Here is a 25137-nt window from a genome sequence, read left to right as displayed (position 1 = left end):
GAAGGGCTGTGGCTCAGTGGTAGAGCATCTGCTTGGCAGCAGAAAGTCACAGGTTCAATCCCCGGCATCCTCAGTTAAAAAGACCAGGCCAGGGGTGGCCAAACTTGCTTAATCTAAGAGCCACATAGAATAAACGTCACATGTTTGAGAGCTGCAAGACTTGAGCATCAAATGTTTGAGAGCTGCAAGGAAGGAAGCAAATAGATGAGGGAAGGAGAGAGAAGTGGAAAGAAAGCAACTTTAAATGCATTCTCTAAGCTGGCTTGAAGAAGTGATTTAAAGAGAGAAACGCTTTCTCCAAGCTGGCCAGTTGGGGGGAGGGTTCTTTGAGAGCCACACAATATGTGTGAAAGAACCACATGTGGTTCCCAAGCCACAGTTTGGCCACCTCTGGACTAGGCAGTCAGTGATGTGAAAGACCTGTGCCTGAAACCCTGAAGTGCAGCTGCCAGTCTGAGCAGACAATAATACTGACCTGGTTGGACCAAGGATCTGTTTTGGGAGGGGCAGTGACACAGTGGTAGAGCATCTGCTTGGCCTGCAGAAGGTCCAGAGTCCAATCTCCAGTTAAAAGGACCAGGCAGTCAGTGAGGGAAAGACCTCTCTCTGCCTGAGACCCTGAAGAGCTGCTGCCAGTCTGAGTGGACAATACTGACTTTGATGGACCAAGGGTCTGACTCAATATAAGACAGCCTCATGTGTGTTTGACCAAAGCAGAGGTTCATGGGGGGAGGACCACAAAAAAAATGTGGTGGGGGGAATAATGCATTTACCTGCTTAACTGTACCTCAGAGACAAGAGCAGTTCTTCGAGGTGGATCAACCCCAGACAGAGGAGAAGACTGCAGATTTATACCCCGCCCTTCTCTCTCAATCAGAGACTCAAAGCAGCTTACAATCTTCTATATCTTCTCCCCCCGCAACAGACACCCTGTGAGGTAGGTGGGGCTGAGAGGGCTCTCACAGCAGCTGCCCTTTCAAGGACAACCTCTACGAGAGCTATGGCTGACCCAAGGCCATGCTAGCAGGTGCAAGTGGAGGAGTGGGGAATCAAACCTGGTTCTCCCAGATAAGAGTCTGCACACTTAACCACTACACCAAATTGGCCCTGGGAGATGCGCAGTGGAATCATAAGGCCATCACAGGCCACGCTGACAAAACACACTTGCTATTTCCAGCAGACGTTGCTGCTCTTGCTCTTGAAGAGCCCTTAAATCATCACTGCAGATGCATTCTGAGCTCTAACAAAGACAGAGACTGTGCTCTCCCCATCCTGTGAAAAAGCCCACCCCAAAATGCAAACCTTGTCAACAAGTAACATCTGAACAAATGTCTCTACCTTGTATTTGGAAACTTTATTCCACACCACCAGACGGGGAAAACAAAGGAAAACACATCTTTCTGCTCCAACCAGACACATTAAAGAGAGTCGGGCCTACAGCTAACTGGAGCATGAAGTCAAAAAGAAACAGCATGTTCCAGATTTACCCTCCTCTCGGTTTCGTCTCAACTCAGTACGCAGCAACTGCATGGCGTTCCTGTTCAGCACATATATCACATTTGGGTATACAATGTTCAAAACATACTGCAAATGAACGAGGCAAACCTGGAAGACAAATTTTGATTAGCAAAAGGAATGGTCTCTTCCCTTTGCAATTAAAAGCGACGTAAACGGAACCAAAGCGCAAGCAGGTAAGCTATATTTATAGATTTAGGACACCGAGATTTTTTTGCATCATGTTCGTCTTCAAAATATTTCTCTGGTTTTGCAGATTACAGCTGTGTGGGAGAAAGGGTGTGCCTTGCACCCAGCAAGTCAAAAACAAACCCAGGATCTGATCAGCATCTTTCAGGACCAAAAAGCACATGATTCTTTAGTCTCATGATTAGAACCTCTCAGCGGTGTGATCTGGTCCTATATACTTTAAAAGAAGCAGATACCAGGATAGCCAGAGATGGTAAAATTCTACTCTTCTTTCTGTCATTTTCCTGGTCAAAATCCTTTCCAGGGCTGTTTTAACCCCCAGGAGAGGGAGGAAAAAAAACTCATACAGATTCTTTTACCAAATCAAACAACTTTATCCACACGCTCATCTCGAGGCATCTCTCTTAAGAGTTAAAAAGAACCCATTACACAGCATATATGCCCACTGTTCCTATCTTAACAAATGTTAACAGCACAATTTTAAGCTCTTCTTGTCAAAAGCTTACTAAAGACTACACCTATTAAAAATGACCAAATGCACTGCATAGACGGTTCCAGATTCGCTATTTCAAACAAAAATTAAAACAGCAATTGATTTAAAATGCAAATAAGTCTCCCAATAGAACAGCAAAAAAAACACCCTCAAAGGAATATAGGCCTAGCTTTCCCAACGCTTTAGGGCCTTGGCCGAGGGTGGATACCAGCACTCTAGCTGGTTCAAATGAAGCGTTTCATTTCATACACTTCCCCCTCCCCCAAAAAATACCCACCCACCTTGGTCAATTCAAATACTGAAAGCCGGGATCCCTTTTTATCTAAAAACTGCATTTATTTGCACATTTAACGGGAACTGGCGTTTCAGCGTACGTCATAGTTCATGCACCATAAATTATTTGACTGTTGGGGGGGGGGGGGGAAGGGGGTGGAGAAGAGGCTGATGGAGGCGCAAGAGTTGGTTACAGGATGACATCACCGGCACAGCCCAAATCTGAAGGGTCACAGGGCAATGTCCACCCTTACACACACCTCTGATGCTGATGAAAGCCAGTGGGGACCCAGGAGGAAGCCCATTTCCCCAGCCCAATCTACTTTCCCCTAGTTCGAATTTCACTTTCAGGATGCTAAGGTGGGTGGCGGTGGGTCACCCTTCTGTTCCGGCCTCTGGCTTTTTGCAGGGTCTCCATAGAAACATGGGCAGCAGCGACATCGCTGCAAATTAACAAGCGGCATTTCTTCTTTTCTTTCTCCACCAGAATGCTCGTTTCTCTCTCCCCAGGCTGCTGCCGCATCATGTTCGATGACAGGGCAAGGGGGGAAAACTCCCTGCTCGCAGTCATAACTGCCCCCCCCCAGCCATAACTGCCTCCAGTTCGAAACTCCAAAGGATGCTCATTTGCATAGATACTCCATGGAAGAACAGGGAAGCTACTGAGAATATGAGTGTTTTGTGCGGCCCTGGGAGGCCAAGCACTGAATGGAGGCGAGACTGACACTCCTTTTTCACCCTCTCCTTGGGGGGGGGGGGTGTCTCCTTGCAATGCAGGAAGGGCCATGATCCTCCCCCCCCCCCCCACACACACAGGCTCCCCTTATGGAAGGGTGAGTTTTCTCCTAGAAGGTCCATAACTCCTCATGTACCCATATGTTAGGGGGGTTTCACCCTGCAATGCAGGAAGGCCCACAACCCCCACCCCCATATAGAAGGGGGGTTTCACCCTGCAATGCAGGAAGGCCCAAGTCCCCCACCGCCATATGGAAGGAGGGTTTCTCCTTGCATTGCAGGAAGGCCCACGACCCCCATCTCCTCATAGTCCGTATAGAAACCCCGCCCCACACATATATACACACGATGCACAACATCAAGAAGAACACAACCGAGCAGCGCAGCACCTAATAACCCCCCCCTCCATCGGCCAGCCCGAGGTCCAGCCGCCCCAGAAGCATCCTTACCTGGCTCCTTGCAAAGTCGGAGCATCCCTCCCGCCCCCCGCCGCACCAGGCCCAGGAATGAATGGAAAGAGAAATATGCGGCGGGGGGGGGGGGGGATGTGAAAGAGAAAGCAAGGCGAGAGAGAGAAGGGAAGGGAAGGGAAAAGGGAGAAATTCTGCAATGCAGCCTCTTCCCCCTGCAAGAACCCAGGAAGGCTTTTCTTTTTTTTTTTTTTGCAATATGGGGGAGGGGGAGCAATTGCAAAAAAGGGCCTCAAACTGGGGAGAAAAGCAATTGCTAAATTGGGGGGGGGGCGTTCTCGAACTGGGGAGAAAAGCAATTGCAAAAAGGGGCCTCGAACTGGGGAGAAAAGCAATTGCTAAATGGGAGGGGAGCTTCTCGAACTGGGGAGAAAAGCAATTGCTAAATTGGGGAGGGGGGTGTTCTCGAACTGGGGAGAGAAGCAATTGCAAAAAAGGGCCTCGAACTGGGGAGAAAAGCAATTGCTAAATTGGGGGGGGGGGCTTCTCGAACTGGGGAGAAAAGCAATTGCAAATAAGGGCCTCAAACTGGAGAGAAAGCAATTGCAAAATTGGGGGGGGGGGCCTTCTCGAACTGGGGAAAAAAGCGATTGCAAATAAGGGCCTCAAACTGGAGAGAAAGCAATTGCAAAATTGGGGGGGGGGCTTCTCGAACTGGGGAGAAAAGCAATTGCAAATAAGGGCCTCAAACTGGAGAGAAAGCAATTGCAAAATTGGGGGGGGGGCTTCTCGAACTGGGGAGAAAAGCAATTGCAAATAAGGGCCTCAAACTGGGGAGAAAGCAATTGCAAAATTGGGGGGGGGCCTTCTCGAACTGGGGAGAAAAGCAATTGCAAAAGGGGAGCTGGAACGGGAGAAAAGCAATTGCAACATGGGGGGGGGGTCCTCGAACTGGGGGAAGAAGCCATTGCAAAATTGGGGGGGGGGGGGTTGTTTGCAGCCTGTTCGGGGCCAGCAAAGGCGGGGGGGGGGGCAGGAGATGATGGGGGGGTCCTAGTCCCACCCACCCTCGCACCTGTCTCCGAGCGGAGGGCGGAAGGAGCCGGGAGGGCTGGAGGGGGTCGTGGGTCCTGCTCCCCCGCCGCCACCCACAGGGGCCTTCCCTCCTCACCTCGCCGCCCCCATCGAGTCGCCGCAGCCCGGGCTCCGCACTCGCCTCGCAGCCGCCCCGAGGAGGAGGAGGAGGGAGGGAGGGCGATGGCGGCGGCGGCGGCGCCTGCCTCTCTCCTCTCACCGGCCGGCGGGGCGGGCTCCTCCTCCCGGCCTCCGCCTTCCCCCTTCCTTCCTTCCTTCCGTCACCCGGCGCGGCGGCGGCTGCTGCTGCTGCTGAGGGGACGTTTGGGCGGGAAAAGGGCCCCGATAGGCCGCGGCCTCCCCTCAGGAGGAGAAGGGGCGCGCGCGGATTGGCTGTCCCCCCGCAGAGACACGCCCCCGGGGTGGGGGGAAGGCTCCTCACGACGGCCCTGCGAGGTTGGCCGGTCTGAGGGAGCGGGGGAGTGCCAAGAAGCATCCCCCCCAACACGTACACCTCAGGAGGCATTCTCCTCACCACAGCCCTGCGAGGTTGGCCGGTCTGAGGGAGTGAGGAAGCGCCAAGAAGCATCCCCCCCAACACGTACACCTCAGGAGGCATTCTCACCACAGCCCTGAGAGGTTGGCCGGTCTAAGAGAGCAGGGAAGTGCCAAGTAGCATCCTCCCCCACAACATGTAAACCTCAGGAGGCATTCTCCTCACCACAGCCCTGCGAGGTTGGCCGGTCTGAGGGAGCGAGGAAGCGCCAAGTAGTATCCCCCCCCAATACGTACACCTCAGGAGGCATTCTCACCACAGCCCTGCGAGGTTGGCCGGTCTGAGGGAGTGAGGAAGCGCCAAGTAGTATCCCCCCCACACATACACCTCAGGAGGCATTCTCACCACAGCCCTGCGAGGTTGGCCGGTCTGAGGGAGCAGGGAAGCGCCAAGTAGCATCCTCCCCCCACAACATGTAAACCTCAGGAGGCATTCTCCTCACCACAGCCCTGTGAGGTTGGCCGGTCTGAGGGAGTGAGGAAGCGCCAAGTAGTATCCCCCCCCACACATACACCTCAGGAGGCATTCTCCTCACGACGGCCCTGCGAGGTTGGCCGGTCTGAGGGAGCGGGGAAGTGCCAAGTAGCATCCCCCCCAATGCGTACACCTCAGGAGGCATTCTCCTCACAACGGCCCTGCAAGGTTGGCCGGTCTGAGGGAGCAGGGAAGCACCAAGTAGCATCCCCCACACACATACACCTCAGGAGGCATTCTCCTCACGACAGCCCTGCGAGGTTGGCCGGTCTGAGGGAGCGGGGAAGCGCCAAGTAGCATCCCCCACACACATACACCTCAGGAGGCATTCTCCTCACGACGGACCTGCGAGGTTGGCCAGTCTGAGGGAGCGGGGGAGTGCCAAGTGGCATCCCCCCCAACACGTACACCTCAGGAGGCATTCTACTCACCACAGCCCTGCGAGGTTGACCAGACTGAGAGAGTCAGCATTCCCTAGTGGCGTCGTGTGTTTGACCTCAGTTTGGTGAGTTTTTCCCCTTTACCGCAGGGCAAGGGGGTGGGGAAGCGCCAAGTAGCATCCCCCCACACACACACACCTCAGGAGACATTAGCCTGACAACAACCCTGCAAGGTTGGCCGGGTTGAAGGAGTTGTCGTTCCCTGGCGTCCGTCGTGTGTTTTACCTCAGTTTGGTGAATTTTCTCCCTTCACCTCAGGGCCAGGGGGTGGGGAAGCGCCAAGTAGCCCCCCACACATACACCTGAGGAGACATTCTCTTCACAACAGCTTCATGAAGTTGGCCAGACTGACAGAGTCGTTTTGTGGCTTCATGTACTTTAGCTCAGTTTCGTGCGTTTTGCCCTTCACCTCAGGGTGAGGGGGTGGGGAAGTGCCAAGTAGTGTCCCCCCACATATACACCTCAGGAGGCATTTTCCTCACAACAGCCCTGCAAGGTTGGCCGGGCTGAGGGAATCGGTGTTCCCTGGCGTCGTCTGTTTTACTTCAGTTTGATAAATCCAAGTGGGTAGCTGTGTTGATCTGAAGCAGTAGAACAAAGTAGGAGTCAAGTGCACCTTTAACCAGAATAGAAGCTTTCGTGTGCTCCAAGCACACTTCATCAGATGAGGAATCAAACTCAGTTTGGTGAGTTTTCGCCCTTCGCCTCAGCGCCAGGGGGTGGGGAAGCGCCAAGTTGCATTCCCCCCACACATACACCTCAGAAGGCATTCTCACAGCAGCCCTGCAAGGTTGGCCAGGATAAGGGAGTCGGCGTTCCCTGGCATCATGTGTTTGACCTTAGTTTGGTGAGTTTTCCCCCTTCACCTCAGGGCCAGGGGGTGGGGAAGCGCCAATTAGCCCCCCCCCCATACACCTGAGAAGGCATTGTCTTCACAACAGCCCTGTGAGGTTGGCTGGGCTGTTCCCTTGCATTCTTTTGCTTTACCTCAGTTTTGTCCATTTCGCCCTTCACCTCAGGGTGAGGGGCAGGGGGAGCACCCAGAAGCATCCCCCCACACACAGATACTTGAGGAGGCATTCTCTTCACAACAGCCCTGTGGGGTTGGCTAGGTTGAGGGAGTTGTTCCCTTGCGTCCTTTTGCTTTACCTCAGTTTTGTCCATTTCGCCCTTCACCTCAGGGTGAGGGGCAGGGGGAGCACCCAGAAGCATCCCCCCACACACAGATACTTGAGGAGGCATTCTCTACAACAGCCCTGTGGGGTTGGCTAGGTTGAGGGAGTTGTTCCCTTGCGTCCTTTTGCTTTACCTCAGTTTTGTCCATTTCGCCCTTCACCTCAGGGTGAGGGGCAGGGGGAGCACCCAGAAGCATCCCCCCACACACAGATACTTGAGGAGGCATTCTCTTCACAACAGCCCTGTGGGGTTGGCTAGGTTGAGGGAGTTGTTCCCTTGCGTCCTTTTGCTTTACCTCAGTTTTGTGCATTTCCCCCTTCACCTCAGAGTGAGGAGGTGAGGAAGTGCCAAGTAGCACATTTCTCCCATCCCTCATTCTTCTCGGAGTGAGGCAAAGACACATACCTCAGGAGGTATTCTCCTCACAAGAGCCCTGTGAGGTTGTCTGTGTTGAGAGATTGATTTAGTAACTTTGTTTACCTCAGTTTATTACATGAACACACACACACGCCCTGCCTTTCTTCCCTTCCCCCACTCGCCTCAGTAGCCCCTCACATACACTAAGTAGCCCCCCACGTACCTCAGGAGGCATTGTCACAACAGCCCTGTGAGGTTGGCCTGGACAACTAGTAATTTTGTTTACCACAGTTTTATACACAGTACACACCCTGTGTTTCTCCTCTCCTCTCCGCTCACCTCAAAGATGAGGGGATGGGGAAGCAATAAGTAGCCCCCCCCCCACTTCAGGAGGTATTCTCCTCACAACAGCCCTGTGAGGTTGGCTGGGCTGAGAGATTCCTTTAGTTATTTGATTACTTTACCTTGGTTACATACACACATAATCCTTTCTCCCCTCTCTCACTCGCCTCATGCTGAGGGGGTGAAGAAGCACTAAGTAGCCCCCCACCTCAGGAGGCACTCTCCTCACAAAAGTCCTGCAAAGAACTGAGAAATTCGTTTGTTTCCTTTACCTCTTATACCCCAACTTCATTTACTTTACCTCAGTTATACCTTGCCTTTCTCCCTCACCTCAGGGGGAGGGGCATGCTAATTAGGGATGTCCCAGGAAGCATTGGCCTCACAACAGCTCATTGGGGGTTAGGCTGGGCAAATTTATTTATTCAGTTTACTTTGCCTCATAAACCTTGCCTTTTTCCCCTCCCCTGCTTGCCTCAGGATGAGGGGGAGGTGTGTGTGTGCGCTAATTAGCCCCACCCTCATCTCAGAAGGTATTTTCCTCACAACAGACCTGTGAGGTTGGCTGGGCTCAGAGGCTCATTTATTGCCTTCATATTTCACCTCAGTTGTACTCCCCTTCCCCATGATTGCCTCAGGAGTAAGGGGGAAGGGCACTGTAATTAGCCCCCCCCCCCTCAGGAGGATTTCCCCAGCAGCGTAGGCTGGGCAAGAGAGATTTATTTACTTCATTTACTTTATCTCATTCATGCAGCCTGCCTTTCTCCCCTCAGGATGAGAGGAAGCGGGCAGTCTAGTTAGGGCCCCTGTCTCAAGAGGTGTTCTCCACACAGCAGTCCTGTGAGGATGACTGGCTCGAGAAGTTTATTCACTTTTATACACCCTGCCTGGCTCCTCAGGGTGGCTTACATCATTCTCCATTTTACCCACACAACAACCCAGAGAGGTAGACTGAGTTGAGAGGTTTATTCACTTTATTCATACAGTCTCCTTTCCCTCACTTAGAGACCCAGAATGACATAATTCTCTTCTCCCTTTTTACCTTCACAATAGCCTGTGAGGTAGACTGGGATGAGGGATTTACTTCATTCATATCACCCATCCCAGTGGGGACTTGGAGTGACTTATACTGATCTCCTCACAACAACTCTCTGAGGTAGGTTAAGATGAGAGTGTGTGACTGGCCCAAGGTCACCCAGCGAGTTTCCATGGCACAAGTGAGGATTCAAACCCAGGTCTCCCTGGGATATAAGTACAACAACACGCAGCATTACACTGCACAAAGAGCATTCATACAATATGAAAAGGCTTCTGACTACAGCGGTGCTGAATCATTCAGGGCAGATTTCTGCAGGCTTGTCAACTTGTTTTCTGCTGTATTACATTTTATATTCATTACTATTTAAAGAGTGAGGGAGGCTGCAGGCCATCTTACCTTCCCTCGGCCCCTTAGACAGACACATCGAACTCTTTCGGTGATTTCAAACACAAAATACACTCTGGGGAGCTTTCTGTCTCCAAATTGCAGCAAAGCATCGCCTGAACCTTGGGAATTTTTCCTTCTCAAAAGGGTTGGGTCTGTTTAAATTATATTTAATCTGGGAACGGAATTGTAGTTCTGTTTGGATAAGACTATCTTATTTCTTCACAGGAACCCTGCGAGGTAGATATGTCAGTCGTACCTAAGATCATCTAATGAGCCACACAGCCAATCCTCATCTTTCCAAACCTCATCCAATGCACTGCTTCTCACATCTTGATTAAGCTATTACAGATTTTTACAAGATACACAGAGAAAGCACATGGAAATTATGCAGGTACATATATTCCGGGGTGGGGGGGCTTTTCTTCAATCAACAAGCTTTGTATGAGCAACCACATTCAAAACTTAATTATAAGTTCTTCCTGGGCTATACCAAGATTTGAAATTTGGTTATTATTATTGTTGTTATTTACAAAATTTGTGTCCCACCCTTCTGCCCTTAAAAGGGCTACCAAGATAACATTGTGTGGTTATCAAGGAAGGAAGGAAGGAAGGAAGGAAGGAAGGAAGAAAGAAGAAAGAAAGAAAGAAAGAAAGAAAGAAAGAAAGAAAGAAAGAAAGAAAGAAAGAAAGAAAGAAAGAAAGAAAGAAAGAAAGAAAGAGAAAAGTCACTCCCGCTCCAGAACCACTAATTTTGGAAGGGGCGTTGAAAGACCTGAATCAAATGAGGTGACAAGAGAGGAGGTCCTACAACTGATTGACGAATTAAAAACTAATAAGTCACCAGGTCCAGATGGCATACATCCAAGAGTTCTGAAAGTACTCAAAGGTGAACTTGTGGATCTCCTGACAAAAATATGTAATCTTTCATTGAAATCTGCCTCCGTTCCTGAGGACTGGAAGATAGCAAAAGTCACCCCATCTTTATAAAGGGTTCCAGAGGAGATCTGGGAAATTACAGGCCAGTCAGTCTGACTTCAATACCTGGAAAGTTGGTAGAAACCATTATCAAGGTCAGAATGAGTAGGCACATTGATGAACACAAGTTATTGAGGAATACTCAGCATGGGTTCTATAAGGGAAGATCTTGCCTCACTAACCCTGTTACAGTTCTTTGAGGGGGTGAACAAACATCTGGACAAAGGGGACCCAATAGATGTTGTTTACCTTGACTTCCAGAAAGCTTTTGATAAAGTTCCTCATCAAAGGCTCCTTAGTAAGCTTGAGAGTCATGGAGTAAAAGGACAGGTCCTCTTGTGGATCAAAAACTGGCTAATTAATAGGAAGCAGAGAGTGAGTATAAATGGGCAGTCTTCACAGTGGAGGACAGTAAGCAGTGGGGTGCCGCAGGGCTCGGTACTGAATCCCATGCTCTTTAACTTGTTCATTAATGATCTGGAGTTGGAAGTGGCCAAGTTTGCAGATGACACTAAATTGTTCAGGGTGGTGAGAACCAGAGAGGATTGTGAGGCACTCCAAAGGGATCTGTTGAGGCTGGGTGAGTGGGCGTCAACGTGGTAGATGAGTTTCAATGTGGCCAAGTGCAAAGTAATGCACAGAGTGTTGGACTGGATGGGCCATTGGCCTGATCCAACATGGCTTCTCTTATGTTAAGAAAGAAAGAAAGAAAGAAAGAAAGAAAGAAAGGAAGGAAGGAAGGAAGGAAGGAAGAAAGAAAGAAAGAAAGAAAGAAAGAAAGAAAGAAAGAAAGAAAGAAAGAAAGAAGAAAGAAAGAAAGAAAGAAAGAAAGAAAGAAAGAAAGAAAGAAAGAAAGAAAGAAAGAAAGAAAGAAAGAATACAGTCAGTTAGCCTGGTGATAATATCTTATCCATGGATCCACTGTGTTCATTGCAAATCTTCCCAGAGCTGTGAGTCACTCATAATCTGCCTATTTAAAGTTTCATGTAATTATATATTTACCTTTCAGTAGAAGGTATATGTGGATCCAGAACCATGTTCTTAGGCATAAGGCCAGAGACCACAAACTGGCCAAAAGGTTTTCCGCAGGATGGGTCAGAGTAATGGAAGGCAGGGGTATTGTTACAAAGGGGCGTCAGAGTGCACAGGGCTTGGGAAACAGAATGGAGCATTGTCAAGAGCAGCAATTGGCCGGGCAGGGGAAATCACAGGTCAAGGTGGTCACTTTCTTTTTGTTTTAAGTCCTCACTTGTGTTGCACCCCAGATGAACAAGGGACAAGAGACAAAAAGCAAATGCGTCTGATTCCAGCACCATGAACAGCTCCCTGGTGCTACAGTAATAAGTCCAGCTATGCAGGTCTGTTCCATTGAAAACAAGCAAAAGTGTTGAGGCATCTTAAAGATCCACAAGTTTTTATAAGCTTTCATAGATTACAGCCAGTTTGGTCAGATGCTGATGCAGTTTACACTAGGACAAACACCTGTTAGTTTTTTTCAGTTATCAGAAGTCTTCTGTTTATCTTAGTAAGACGGAGATCCCAACTATTAGCAAAAGATTGCATCTTCCCAGCCTTTAGCAAGAAGAAGAAGAAGAACCAGTGAGAGCCAGTTTGATGTAGTGGTTAAGTGTGTGGACTCTTATCTGGGAGAACCGGGTTTGATTCCCCACTGCTCCACTTGCACCTGCTAGCATGGCCTTGGGTCAGCCATAGCCCTGGCAGAGGTTGTCCTTGAAAGGGCAGCTGCTGTGAGAGCCCTCTCCAGCCCCACCCACCTCACAGGGTGACTGTTGTGGGGGAGGAAGGGAAAGGAGATTGTGAGCTGCTCTGAGACTCTTTGGCGTGGAGGGCGGGATATAAATCCAATATCTTCCAATATCTTCTAAGAAAAAGAAGAAGAGGAGTAGGAGTTGGTTTTTATATCTCACTTTTCTCTGCCTAAAGAGTCTCAAAGCAGCTTACAATCATCTTCTTTTCCTCTTCCTACAATAGAGACCCTGTGAGGTAGGTGGGGCTGAGAGAGTTCCAACAGGGCTCCGGTGGTCCACCTAGTCCAGGATCCTGTCTCGTACAGTGGCCAGTCAGTTCCTTTGGAGACCCAACAACAGGACAAACAGGCTGAGGCCTTCTCCTGGTATTGCCTCCTGGCACTGATATTCAGCGGCTGACTACCTCTGAATGTGAAGCTTGACAACATCAGAAGAGCCCTGCATGATCACACCAGTGGTCCATCTAGTCCAGCCTCCTGCCTCACACAGTGGCCAGCCAGATCTTTTGAATGGCCAACAACAGGGCAGAGAGGCCAAGGCCTTCATAAGAACATCAGAAGAGACCTGCTGGACCAGACCAGTGGTCCATCTAGTCCAGCCTCCTGTCTCACACAGTGGCCAACCAGATCTTCTGAATGGCCAACAACAGGGCAGAGAGGCCGAGGCCTTCCCCTGAGAAGAACATCAGAAGAGCCCTGCTGGACCAGACCAGTGGTCCATCTAGTCCAGCCTCCTGTCTCACACAGTGGCCAACCAGATCTTCTGAATGGCCAACAACAGGGCAGAGAGGCCAAGGCCTTCATAAGAACATCAGAAGAGCCCTGCTGGACCAGACCAGTGGTACATCTAGTCCAGCCTCCTGTCTCACACAGTGGCCAACCAAATCTTCTGAATGGCCAACAACAGGGCAGAGAGGCCGAGGCCTTCATAAGAACATCAGAAGAGACCTGCTGGACCGGACCAGTGATCTATCAAGTCCAGCATCCTGTTTTAAACAGTAGCCAACCAGTTCCTTTAGAGGGCCAACAACAGAGCATAGAGGCTGAGGTTTTCTCCTGATGCTGCCTCCTGGCACTGGGATTAAGAACATCAGAAGAACCCTGCTGGATCTGACCAATGGTCCATCTAGATCAGCATCCCATCAAACGCAGTCACTAACCAGTTCCTCAGGAGGGCCAACAACAGGCCACAGAGGCCAAAGCCTTCATTGTCTCCTAGCACTGGACTTCAGAGGTTGACTGCCCCTAAATGTGGAGGTTCCCTTTAGTCACTCACCATCACACTGGATCCAGAGACTGTGCCTCAGGATTAAATTTAGAAGCCACAAGGCAAGTTACAGGGAAGTGAATGACTGACAGCTGACACTTTATCAGGTCATTCTCACACACACGCTAATTTTGGGCTTGAATCCTACATTTCTAAACTCCCCTGTAAGTATATCACTGTTCTCATCCATGACCTGATAATTCAGCTTCTGCCAGCTTTAGAGCTATAGGAAGAAAAGCAGGGAGATATTTCCAACAGACAGAGAAAGGTTTGCTCGCCCATCAGAGAAGACAGTGTTTGTAATGTCTTCATTTAACTTGTTAAGTGTGCGTGTGTTGGGGGGTGGGTACGGCGGGTGGAATCCTGTTTTAATATGTAAACACCACTAATTCATTTTTAGCTGGGGAATAACAAATCCATAAGCACATATTTATCCCGCGTCTCCTTCCGATTAAATTAGAACCCATATTTTTCAAACTGTATCTTCCAAGGCACGGTTATCATAAAATCAATTATTCCAACACAATATTTAATTAACCAAAACAGTTTGCCTGCATAGCTGCTTTGCACAGACCAAAGATTCAATACTTCATTCTCAGCTCAAACAAAGTATTCTCATCAATTCATGTAACAGGCTCAAGTACTTACTTTTTCAACAGAATCCATCTGTCTCTTTATCATCCTACATTTCTTTGTGCTGCAAAAAACATTGCATTCAAGGGCAACGGTCATATTCTAACCCCCTGGACAACTTGAGTACTGATTAACTGATGACCCTTTGCTTCTAGGCTTGTGAACACACTATGAGTTTTGTCCATTTTCTGTAGAAGAAGAAGATATTGGATTTATATCCCACCCTATACTCTGAATCTCAGAGTCTCAGAGCAGCTCACAATCTCCTTTATCTCCCCCACCACACACACAACAGACACCCTGTGAGGTGGGTGGGGCTGAGAGAGCTCTTTCAGCAGCTGCCCTTTCAAAGACAACTTCTGCCAGAGCTATTGCCTCTGCCAGAGAACCAGTTTGGTGTAGAGAGCCAGTTAAGTGCACGGACTCTTATCTGGGAGAACCAGGTTTGATTCCCCACTCTTCCACTTGCACCTGTTGGAATGGCCTTGGGTTAGCCCTAACTCCGGCAGAGGTTGTCCTTGAAAGGGCAGCTGCTGTGAGAGCCCTCTCAGCCCCACCCACATCACAGGGTGTCTGTTGTGAAGGGTGAAGATATAGGAGATTGTAAGCCGCTCTGAGTCTCTGATTCAGAGAGAAGGGCGGGGTATAAATCTGCAATTCTTCTTCTTCTTCTATGGCTGCCCCAAGGCCATTCCAGCAGCTGCAAGTGAAGGAGTGGGGAATCAAACCCAGTTCTCCCAGATAAGAGTCCGCACACTTCACCACTACACCAAGCTGGCTCTCAAGGTTGCTAAGCAGGCAAATGGGTTTGATGGCATGGTGGGAATTGGTGGGATGCGGCTGCTGATATCACAGACATTTGATGGCTCCTGAAAGCTGAGAGTTCAAGCCTGAACTCTCTCTAGTTCAAGCCTGAACTCTCTCTAGCATAAATAACGCAGCTGAGGGTATTGTGCTTTGGTCACATTATGAAGAGACGAGACCCTCTGGAAAAGACAAAAATGCTAAGAAATGTTGAGAATGTCGAGACAGTGTGCGATTGCAATAAAAAAGGCCAACGCTATGCTGGGAATTATTAGGAAGGGAACTGAAAACAAATCAGCCAGTATCATAATGCCCCTGTATAAATCAATGGTGCCACCTCATTTGGAGTACTGTGTACAATTCTGGTCACCGCACCTCAAAAAGGATATAGCACTGGAAAAAGTGCAGAAAAGGGCAACTAGAATGATGAAAGAGTTGGAACACTTTTCCGATGAAGAAAGGCTAAAATGCTTGGGGCTCTTTAGCTTGGAGAAACGTCGACTGAGGGGTGACTTAGAGGTTTACAAGTCCTTTTCTCCCTTTCTCACAATACAAGAACTTGTGGACATTCCATAAAATTGCTGAGCAGTCGGGTTAGAATGGATAAAAAGAAGTACTTCTTCACCCAAAGGATGATTAACACATGGAATTCACTGCCACAGGAGGTGGTGGTGTCTACAAGCATAGCTTCAAGAGGGGATTGGATAAGCATATGGAGCAGAGGTCCATCATTGCTGGAACTCTCAGTCTGGGGCAGTGATGCTCTGTCTTCTTGGTGCTTGGAGGGGGGCACAGTGGGAGGGCTTCTAGCCCCACTGATGGACCTCTTAATGGCACTTGGGTTTTTTGGCCACTGTGTGACACAGAGTGTTGGACTGGATGGACCATTGGCCGGATCCAACATGGCTTCTCTTATGTGACACAGAGTGTTGGACTGGATGGGCCACTGGCCTGATCCAACATGGCTTCTCTTATGTTCTTATGTGACACAGAGTGTTGGACTGGATGGGCCATTGGCCTGATCCAACATGGCTTCTCTTATGTTCTTATGTGACACAGAGTGTTGGACTGGATGGACCATTGGCCGGATCCAACATGGCTTCTCTTATGTGACACAGAGTGTTGGACTGGATGGGCCACTGGCCTGATCCAACATGGCTTCTCTTATGTTCTTATGTGACACAGAGTGTTGGACTGGATGGGCCATTGGCCTGATCCAACATGGCTTCTCTTATGTTCTTATGTGACACAGAGTGTTGGACTGGATGGGCCATTGGCCTGATCCAACATGGCTTCTCTTATGTTCTTATGTGACACAGAGTGTTGGACTGGATGGGCCATTGGCCTGATCCAACATGGCTTCTCTTATGTTCTTCTGTGACACAGAGTGTTGGACTGGAGGGGCCATTGGCCTGATCCAACATGGCTTCTCTTATGTTCTTATGTGACACAGAGTGTTGGACTGGATGGACCATTGGCCGGATCCAACATGGCTTCTCTTATGTAAAAGTTGAAGGTGGCAGGAGAGGAGGAAGACACAATGCAACATGAACAAAGTAGGACTCAAGTTTCACCTTTAAGACCAATTAAGTTTTATTCAGAATGTAAGTTTTCATGTGCTCTAAGCACACTTCATCAGGTGCAGTGCAGTGAGCAGAGCTACATATAGCTAGTAGGCAGTGGCATAGAATGCAAAATGATGCAAATTTAAAATCCAATTACAGAATAGTAAGATTAACAAATGGAGCAACCTTCAAGCCACCTTCAAGAGGGGTTTAGATAAAAATATGGAGCAGAGGTCCATCAGTGGCTATTAGCCACAGTGTGTGTGTATATATATATAAAAAAAATTTTTGGCCACTGTGTGACACAGAGTGTTGGACTGGATGGGCCATTGGCCTGATCCAACATGGCTTCTCATGTTCTTAAGTTATTGGATTTATATCTCAGAGACTCAGAGCATCTCACAATGTCCTTTCCCTTCCTCCCCCACAACAGACGCCCTGTGAGGTGGGCAGGGCTGAGAGGGCTCTCACAGCAGCTGCCCTTTCAAGGACAACCTCTGCCAGAGCTATGGCTGACCCACGGCCATTCCAGCAGCAGCAAGTGGAGGAGTGGGGAATCAAATCCGATTCTCCCAGATAAGAGTCTGCACACTTAACCACGACACCAAACTGGCTCCATAGTGGAAGATGGGTTTAGCATATGTGACATGGACAGATTCCACCAAGGAAGGCACAGCTCTCATTTTGCAAGACCTGAGCAAGGCTGTTTTTCTGGTTGTTAATCCATAGGGTCTCCGCAACGCAGGCAGAAAGCAGAGACATCACCCAGTAATAGAACTCCTACAGGAATGGCAAATCGCAAGGGATTGGCGTGGGATGGGTGGGAATCCCCTGGGCATGGATGGTTTGCCAACGTCAGTTTGGGGAATCCCACGAGATTTGGGGGAGAGCATTCCTCAAGAGGGCAGGATTTGAGAAGGGGAAGTGATGTCATGAAGTCCACTCTCTGTCGCTGTCAGTTCCTCCGGAGGAACTAATCTCTGGAGAAATTTGGTATCCAGCTTCTAAAATTGAAACAGCTCTTTCTGCTCCATCCCATCCGGGTTATAGAAATATGCAAAATGCCGGAGACATTGGGTGTTTGTGCTTAGCAGACCTTCCCCTCAGAAAATTATATTACACACGCTTACAAGGTGCAGAAGGGCCACCCAATGCCAATTCCCACCTTTTCCCCAACCTTAAGGCCTTGTAGAATGCTTCGGTCCAGAGGTGGACAAACGCAGCCACATGTGGCTCTTTCACACATATTGTGTGGCTCTCGAAGCCCCCACTGCCCCATTGGCTGCCATGGAGAAAGCATTTATCTTTTGAAATCACTTCACCTAGCCAGCCAGCAACTAGGAGAATGCATTTATAGTTACAGTTGCTTTCTTCCCACCTCTCCTTCCCTCCCCATCTATTTTCCTTCCTTCCTTCCTTCCTTCCTTCCTTCCTTCCTTCCTTCCTTCCTTCCTTCCTTCCTTCCTTCCTTCCTTCCTTCCTTCCTTCCTTCCTTCCTTCCTTCCCCTCCCCTTGTGGCTCTCAAACACCTGACACTCATATCTCGTTTATTCTTTGTGGCTCTTACGTTAATCCAGTTTGGCCACCCCTGCTTCAGTCCCTAACTTGTTAAAAACTTACTCCCAAAGATCCTTTTAGATAGCAAATGGCAAAGTTAGGAATATGTCATAAAAAGGAATGAAGAAGCTAGCCCCAGTGAGTTCCTAAGCAGGTGCATGCTTTTTGTGTGTGGAAAAATGCTCCTTTTCATCTAGTCTTCCACAAGCCAACTTTTCTGACATCCCCAATAGTGATAGCTAAAAATAACACATTTTTCCATACCAGAAAAAGGTGGGGGGGTTAGACAAACAGAGCTGAGGCTGTTAAATCCCACAGTACTTCATACCACGTTGATGACTCACTTCTTTTTAAATTCCCTTTCCATCTCTTTTCCTTTGAACGTGATGTTTTCTTCAGTAGGGGTTTCTTCCTCTCCCTTCCTTAGGCACTTGGAGTAAGCCCTGACCTGGAGGGCCCAGGCTAGCCATCTCATCAGATCTCGGAAGCTAAGCAGGTGTGGCTCTGGTTAGTACTTGGATGGGAGACCTCCAAGGAATACCAGTGCCAGGACACAGAGGCAGGCAATGGCAAACCACTTCTGAATGTCTCTTGCCATGAAAACCTTAACAGGGTTGCCCTTTGAACCTGGAAGCTCAGCCTCTAACCCAGGGTTATGGTTGCCAACTCTAGGTTGGAAATACCTGGAGAATTGGGGGGGGGCTGAAGAGGGTGGGGCTTGGGGAGGGGAGGGACCTCAACGGGATAGAGTCCACCCTCTAAAGTAGCCATTTTATCCAAGGGGACTGATGTTTGTTGACCGGAGATCAGTTGTAATAGTGTGAGGTCTCCAGGCCCCACCTGGAGGTTGGCATCCCATAGCCAGGGCCCCCTACTAATGCTCCATCCTTGGGATCTGGGTCTTAGATGAGAAGCATCTTCTCTTCTCCATAGGGCTGAGAACAACCGCTAGAGGAAATGAAAGGGCCTCCTATTAGTTAATTTACCTCACCCATAACCTGCCTTTCTAGTGGACACAGAAATCATCTGTCTGAAAGCTGTCCTCAACCTACTAACTGTCAGACTGTTCAGACTCTTTGGAAAGTGGTGGAGTTGCCAGATCTGCGTTGGGAAACACCTGAAGATTGGTGTGGGGGGGGTGTTTCCAGGAGCTGGCACTGTGGCTGACCTAAGGTCACTCAGCAGGTGCATGTGGAGGAGAGGGGAATCAAACCTGGTTCTCCCAGATTAGAGTCGGCACACTTAACCACTACACCAAACTGGTGGAGATAGATAGATGACAGGCGGACAGACATACAGATACATGCATGCTTGCATACATATATATATCAATACAGAGGTCATTTCGTAGAAAAAGAGGTGTTGGAGCTCATGAGCACAACTCCTTTGCCTATGCCACACAACCCTGACATCAATGGAAAGTGGACTAAATTATAGCAGCTCAGCATGTACCTTAAAATGCGTCTTGAATTAGAATCATTATAATGAAACCTTACTCCCATCATACTTTTTAAATGGCTTTTGGCAATGGGCAGCAGTGAAAGAGAGCCATTTAAATGTATCCCAAGCATACGTTTTTGTTTTCTTTAAACCAGCAGTGATTTGGAGGGGGGGGGGGGGAAGAACCTTAAGAACAGAAACTGTCAGGTGACTATCAAGCTATATTTAACCGCTGTGTTCTGTTTAATGGAAAATATCCCAGGAAAGAAAGCAAGGATGTTGCCATGGGATCCACAACAGAAGCTGTGGCAGTGCAAAGGGTTTTTTTTATCTCTGAAAATGGAGGTGGTGGGGGAGGACCCAGAAGAGGGCAATCCGCCAGGAAGATCTCCTGCGCAAACATAAGCTAAAGGGAAACCATGCCTTTATATGGAAGAAGGCAAGAGATGGGCGTAGATGTGAGCAGGCGATTTGGCTACTGCATAAATGAGTTTGCTCTGGGGCCATCCTCCCTGAGCTAAGCTGTGTGTGAGCCGGAGGCTAAAAAACGTTGAGCTAGCTCACACTAACTCCATTTAGAGGAAACACCGGGCATGGAGAATCATGGGAGGGTGTATGATTTAGACAGTTTTTTCGCTGCAAAGGAGCTGGAGACTGATAAGCCCAGGGGAGAGACTAAACGCCACAGGAAGTCCAAAGTATGATTCCTGGCTGGCACTTCCACTTAAAGGGTCTTTGGCAGATGGTATTGGAACCCCTCTTTGCCCAAGAAGACTTACAGATTTATACCCCGCCTTTCTCTCTCAATCAGAGGGGCTTACAAACTCCTATATTTTCTTCCCCCACAACAGACACCCTGTGAAGTGGGTGGGGCTTAGAGAGCTCTTACAGCAGCTGCGCTTTTAAGGACAACCTCTGGCCAGAGCTATGGCTGACCCAGGGCCATCCCAGCAGGTGCAAGTGGAGGAGTGGGGAATCAAATCCGGTTCTCCCAGATAAGAGTCCGCACACTTAACCACTACACCAAACTGGCTCTACACCAAGATACTAGAGAGATGCTGCCAGTCAGAGGATTCCATGCTAGATGGATCAAACAGCCTGAGTTGGTAGAAAGCAGCAGTAGACAGACACATAGATAGATAGAGGTTGCCAGACTCCAAGTGATGGCCCTGATATCTTCTGCTACTACCATTGATTTCCAGGTGGCAAAGGTCAGTTCACCTAGAGAAAATGGCCACTATGGAAGGTGGACTCTATGGCATTGTACCCAGCTAAGGTTCTGCCCCTCTTCAAACTTGCTCTCCTCAGGCTCCAACCCCACCCCCCAAAGCTCCAAGTGTTTCTCAGTCCAGAGTGGATGGATGGATGGACAGTTGGGTGGATGGACAGACGGGTGGGTGGATGGATGGATGGATGGATGGATGGATGGACGGACGGACGGTTGGGTGGATGGACGGACGGGTGGGTGGATGGATGGATGGATGGATGGATGGATGGATGGATGGATGGATGGATGGTTGGGTGGGTGGGTGGGTGGATGGATGGATGGATGGATGGATGGATTGATTGATGATAGACGGGCAGAAAGATAGATGATGCTATATTTGTAGTTTTATAACAGTATTTTATGCCTTTTATGTATGATTTTATGGACAATCAGTTTTAATTTTGTATGATTTTACTGCTTTAAATGCTGGCTTAGGCAGTGAATAAATAATTTATTTATTAAGGGAAGCAACAAAGAGGTCCAGACAGGGTTTTTAGTTCATTCTTGGTTTTAACACTAATTTTACATTTTCAGTGTCAGTATCTTAAAGTCTGTATTCATATTTTATGTATATTTTAAGTGGTATCACATTTTAGTGTATAATAATTATTGTATATTTATATCACCTTTTATTGGTTATTAATTGGACTTTTATGAATTGTTTGCTGGTCTATGACCGTTATAAACGAACAAACAAACAAATAAAAAAGACAGGTAGATGATAGATACTCCCAGCAAGTAAAGACTTTTTTGTTTCATGAGGCATTCCCTCCCTCAGCAATCCCTCCTTCCTGACCAATGTTTTAATTGCTGTTGCTACATCTTTGTACATATTTTAACTTTGTTTCTAATTTGTTTTAATGATGTGTGATTGGGGGGGGAGTTGATTTTAATGGTTTTAAAATGTGATTTATATCATGCAAGTTTTCAGTGGTTTGACTGTCCTGGTGGCTCATGTGAGCACAGAAACATGGGATATAAATTTTCATATTTTGGAATGTTATAATTATTATATAATGATTTTGAAACTGATGGGTACTGAATATAAGTGTGTGTGTATAGCTGGAACCTTTTCTTTTTCATAGCTGCACAGTAGTAAAAAGAGGAATACATTTCACAGGAAGCACAGTATATTGGAATGGGATTGTCTATTGGTTTTACTTCAAGTGCAGTAATGAAGAAAGATGATTACAGCAACTGCGCCTCCTGGATTTGGCCCCCCCCCCACCCACAAAGAAAAAAAAAAGGTTTAACTTTGGTATTATGTCAAATGAAAATCCTGTGGCCCCTTAAAATGGAGAGGGAAAAAAGAGGGATTAAGTTAATACCCTCCGTTTACATTCCTCAGGAAAGCTGTTCGGTTCATAACAAGGCCTTACTCTTTCAAAATTGATTTTTCCACAGCTCAAGGGACACAGCCATCCGAGCTGCCTTGCGACACAGATCCGGAGATAATGCGAGGAACCAGGTATTTGTCTGCAGCGGGGAGTTTGCTGCCAACATAGCTCCCCCCCCTCCAAGAGTGAAGTCACCCTTCCTGCACCAGGTGGTTGCATCCCCTTCCTGAAAGGTACTTGTCTTGTCATTTTTAAAACAGAAATAATGCCTTGTGTCTTTGCCCAAGTTTGCCGGATGGGTGGACGGCACCCTCTCCTGGCCAAAGAGCAGCCTCTGCTCTGGAATGCAAATTCTGGTAACCTCCAAATTAGATTGTGAAAGCAACATCACCCCAGAGTCAGAAACGACTGGTGCTTGCACAGGGGACCTTTCCTTCCACGTTTGATTCACTGTGATCTGGGGCTGCCTGTGGGGAAGTCTCACAGGGTACTCATGTTGATCTGCAGTAAAAAGGTAAAGGTAGTCCCCTGTGCAAGCACCAAGTCATTACCGGCCCATGGGGTGACGTCACATCATGACATTTTCTTTTTAGAGGGTGGTTTGCCATTGCCCATTCATCTACACTTTACCCCCAGCAAGCTAGGTACTCATTTTATCGAGAGCCAATTTGGTGTAGTAGTTAAGTGTGCGGACTCTTATCTGGGAGAACCGAGTTTGTTTCCCCACTCCTCCACTTGCACCTGCTGGAATGGCCTTGGGTTAGCCAGAGCTCTTGGAGGAGTTGTAATTGAAAGGGCAGCTGCTATAAGAGCCCTCTCAGCCCCACCCACCTCACGGGGTGCCTGTTGTGGGGGGAGAAGATATAGGAGATTGTAAGCCGCTCTGAGTCTCTGGTTCAGAGAGAAGAGCGGGGTGTAAATCTGTAGTCTTTTTCTTCTTCAGAGTCAACCTTGAGCCAGCTACCTGAACCCAGCTTCTGCCGGGATCAAACTCAGGTTGTGAGCAGAGCTTGATCTGCAGTACTGCAGGTTACCACTCTGCACCATGGGGCTCAGTGGAAGACCTAGATTCAAGTTCAGTTGCACCTTAGAGACCCACAGGAATGTCAACAGTATAAGCTTTCCAGAGTCTGACAAAGTGAAGAGAGCTTTGACTCTCAAAAATTTATACCCCACCAAAATCTGGTTGGTTTCTAAGGAGCTACAAGACTTAAATCTAACAGCTTTGGGGAAATGTAACTAAGCTAGACAGCAGCCCCCAGATTGCTGGTGGGGGGCAGTCAAAGGGGAGTGATAACAGAGAAATTTGACATGCAGAAGGTCCCCTGAGAGAGCAGAGAGCTGGCGCCCATCAAAGAAAAGAACTGTGGGCTACGTGCACCAATCAGCTGGCTCAGTATTAGGTGCACTGTTGACCAATCATCGTTGTTGTTGTTATTTTACTTTGTTTATACCTTGCCTGTCTCCGCAATGGGAACTCAAAGCAGTTTACATCATTCTCTTCTCCTCCATTTTATCCTCTCAACAACCCATGCTCTGGGTTCTCTTCAGATTGCATAAATCCTCTCAACAACCCTCCAAGGCAGGTTAGGCTAAGAAAGTGTGACTGGCCCAGAGTCTCTCAGGGAGCTTATATGGAATTCCTCTTTCCTTTCACAGTCTGGTGGACTGGTTACCAGTTTGTTTCTGGGCATTGCAATGAATCTTTTTGCTTAATCTTTCCTATGTGAGAGCCAATTTGGAGTAGTGGTTAAGTGTGCGGACTCTTACCTGGGAGAACCGGGTTTGATTCCCCACTCCTCCACTTGCACCTGCTGGAATGGCCTTGGGTCAGCCAGAGCTCTCTTATCTGGGAGAACCGGGTTTGATTCCCCACTCCTCCACTTGCACCTGCTGGAATGGCCTTGGGTCAGCCAGAGCTCTCTTATCTGGGAGAACTGGGTTTGATTCCCCACTCCTCCACTTGCAGATACTGGAATGGCCTTGGGTCAGCCAGAGCTCTCGCAAAGCTGTCTTTGAAAAGGCAGCTTCTGGGAGAGCTCTCTCAGCCCCACCCACCTTGCAGAATGTCTGTTGTGGTGGGGAAGGTAAAGGAGATTATGACGGCTCTGAGACTCTGAGAGTTGGAGTGGAGGGCGGGATATAAATCCAATATCTTCTTCTTCAATTAGGTTTTTTTTAATAAAGGCCTTTGACCTTTAAAGTCCTATTTCGTATGGATCTTGGTTATCTGAAGGGACACCTCCTCCCCTTTAAAAAAAACATTCATAGAACATAATGGTTTTGCTAAAGTAATAATACTGTCCTGAACCCATCAGTTTAATTGGATGCCCTTGAGTTCTAGTCTTTGGGGAGAGGGAGAAAAGGCTCTCTTTGCCCAATCTTTCCACCCCATGCATAAGTTTATAAACCTCTCTTATCCCTCCCCCTTAGTCGTCTCTTTTCTAAACTGAACAGTCCCAGACGCTACAGCCTCTCCTCTGAGAATCACTCCTGGTGATAAATGTGACTTTAGATGTTTCTGCCTCCACCAGATGGTGCACGTCTACAGAACATTCTGATAAAGCAAAAGCGAAGATAAATAAATAATGCACAATACTGGCCTTAAAAAAACAACAACCAAAAACCCTCAAAGCACTTTGTGTTCTATACCTTTACAACAACTTTTTAATGCTTTCCCTGTTGTAGAAGGGGGGAGTGAGGTGAGAAGGGATCCAGTAGATCACCTAAGGCCACCTTGTCAGTTTGCAGATCCAGGTGGGCAGCCGTGTTGGTCTGAAGCAGTAGAACAAAGTAGGAGTCAAGTAGCACCTTTAAGACCAACGAAGTTTTATTCAGAATGGAAGCTTTCACGTGCATGCAGACTTCTTCAGACGGGAGGATAGGGTACAGTGGGTGAAACCGTGACATACATGTAGCTGGTGGGTTAAGAGTGTAAACTGATACAAAGTTAGGATCAAATGGCAAAATAGCGTAATAGCCAGTTTGGTGTAGTGGCTAAGTGTGCGGACTCTTATCTGGGAGAACCGGGTTTGATTCCCCACTCCTCCACTTGCACCTGCTAGCA

The 25137-nt window shown here is 48.3% G+C and overlaps 1 protein-coding gene across 2 annotated transcripts in view; it reads right to left on the bottom strand.

Annotated features, from left to right (window-relative positions):
* The window catches only part of OTUD7A (OTU deubiquitinase 7A), a 150244-nt gene extending 145312 nt beyond the window's left edge, over positions 1-4932 (bottom strand). The window contains exon 1 of one of the 2 annotated variants that reach the window (XM_060260146.1): positions 4787-4932. The gene's annotated coding sequence lies outside the window, so the exon portion shown is untranslated. The remainder of the gene's footprint in view (positions 1-4786) is intronic. The other variant, XM_060260145.1, reaches the window with a different exon arrangement.
* Between the last annotated feature and the right edge of the window lie 20205 nt (positions 4933-25137).

This window comes from Heteronotia binoei, chromosome 19, assembly GCF_032191835.1.
Source record: "Heteronotia binoei isolate CCM8104 ecotype False Entrance Well chromosome 19, APGP_CSIRO_Hbin_v1, whole genome shotgun sequence".
NCBI lineage: Eukaryota > Metazoa > Chordata > Lepidosauria > Squamata > Gekkonidae > Heteronotia > Heteronotia binoei.
Note: the sequence above shows the minus strand (reverse complement) of the source record. Positions and strands in the feature narration are given on the sequence as shown.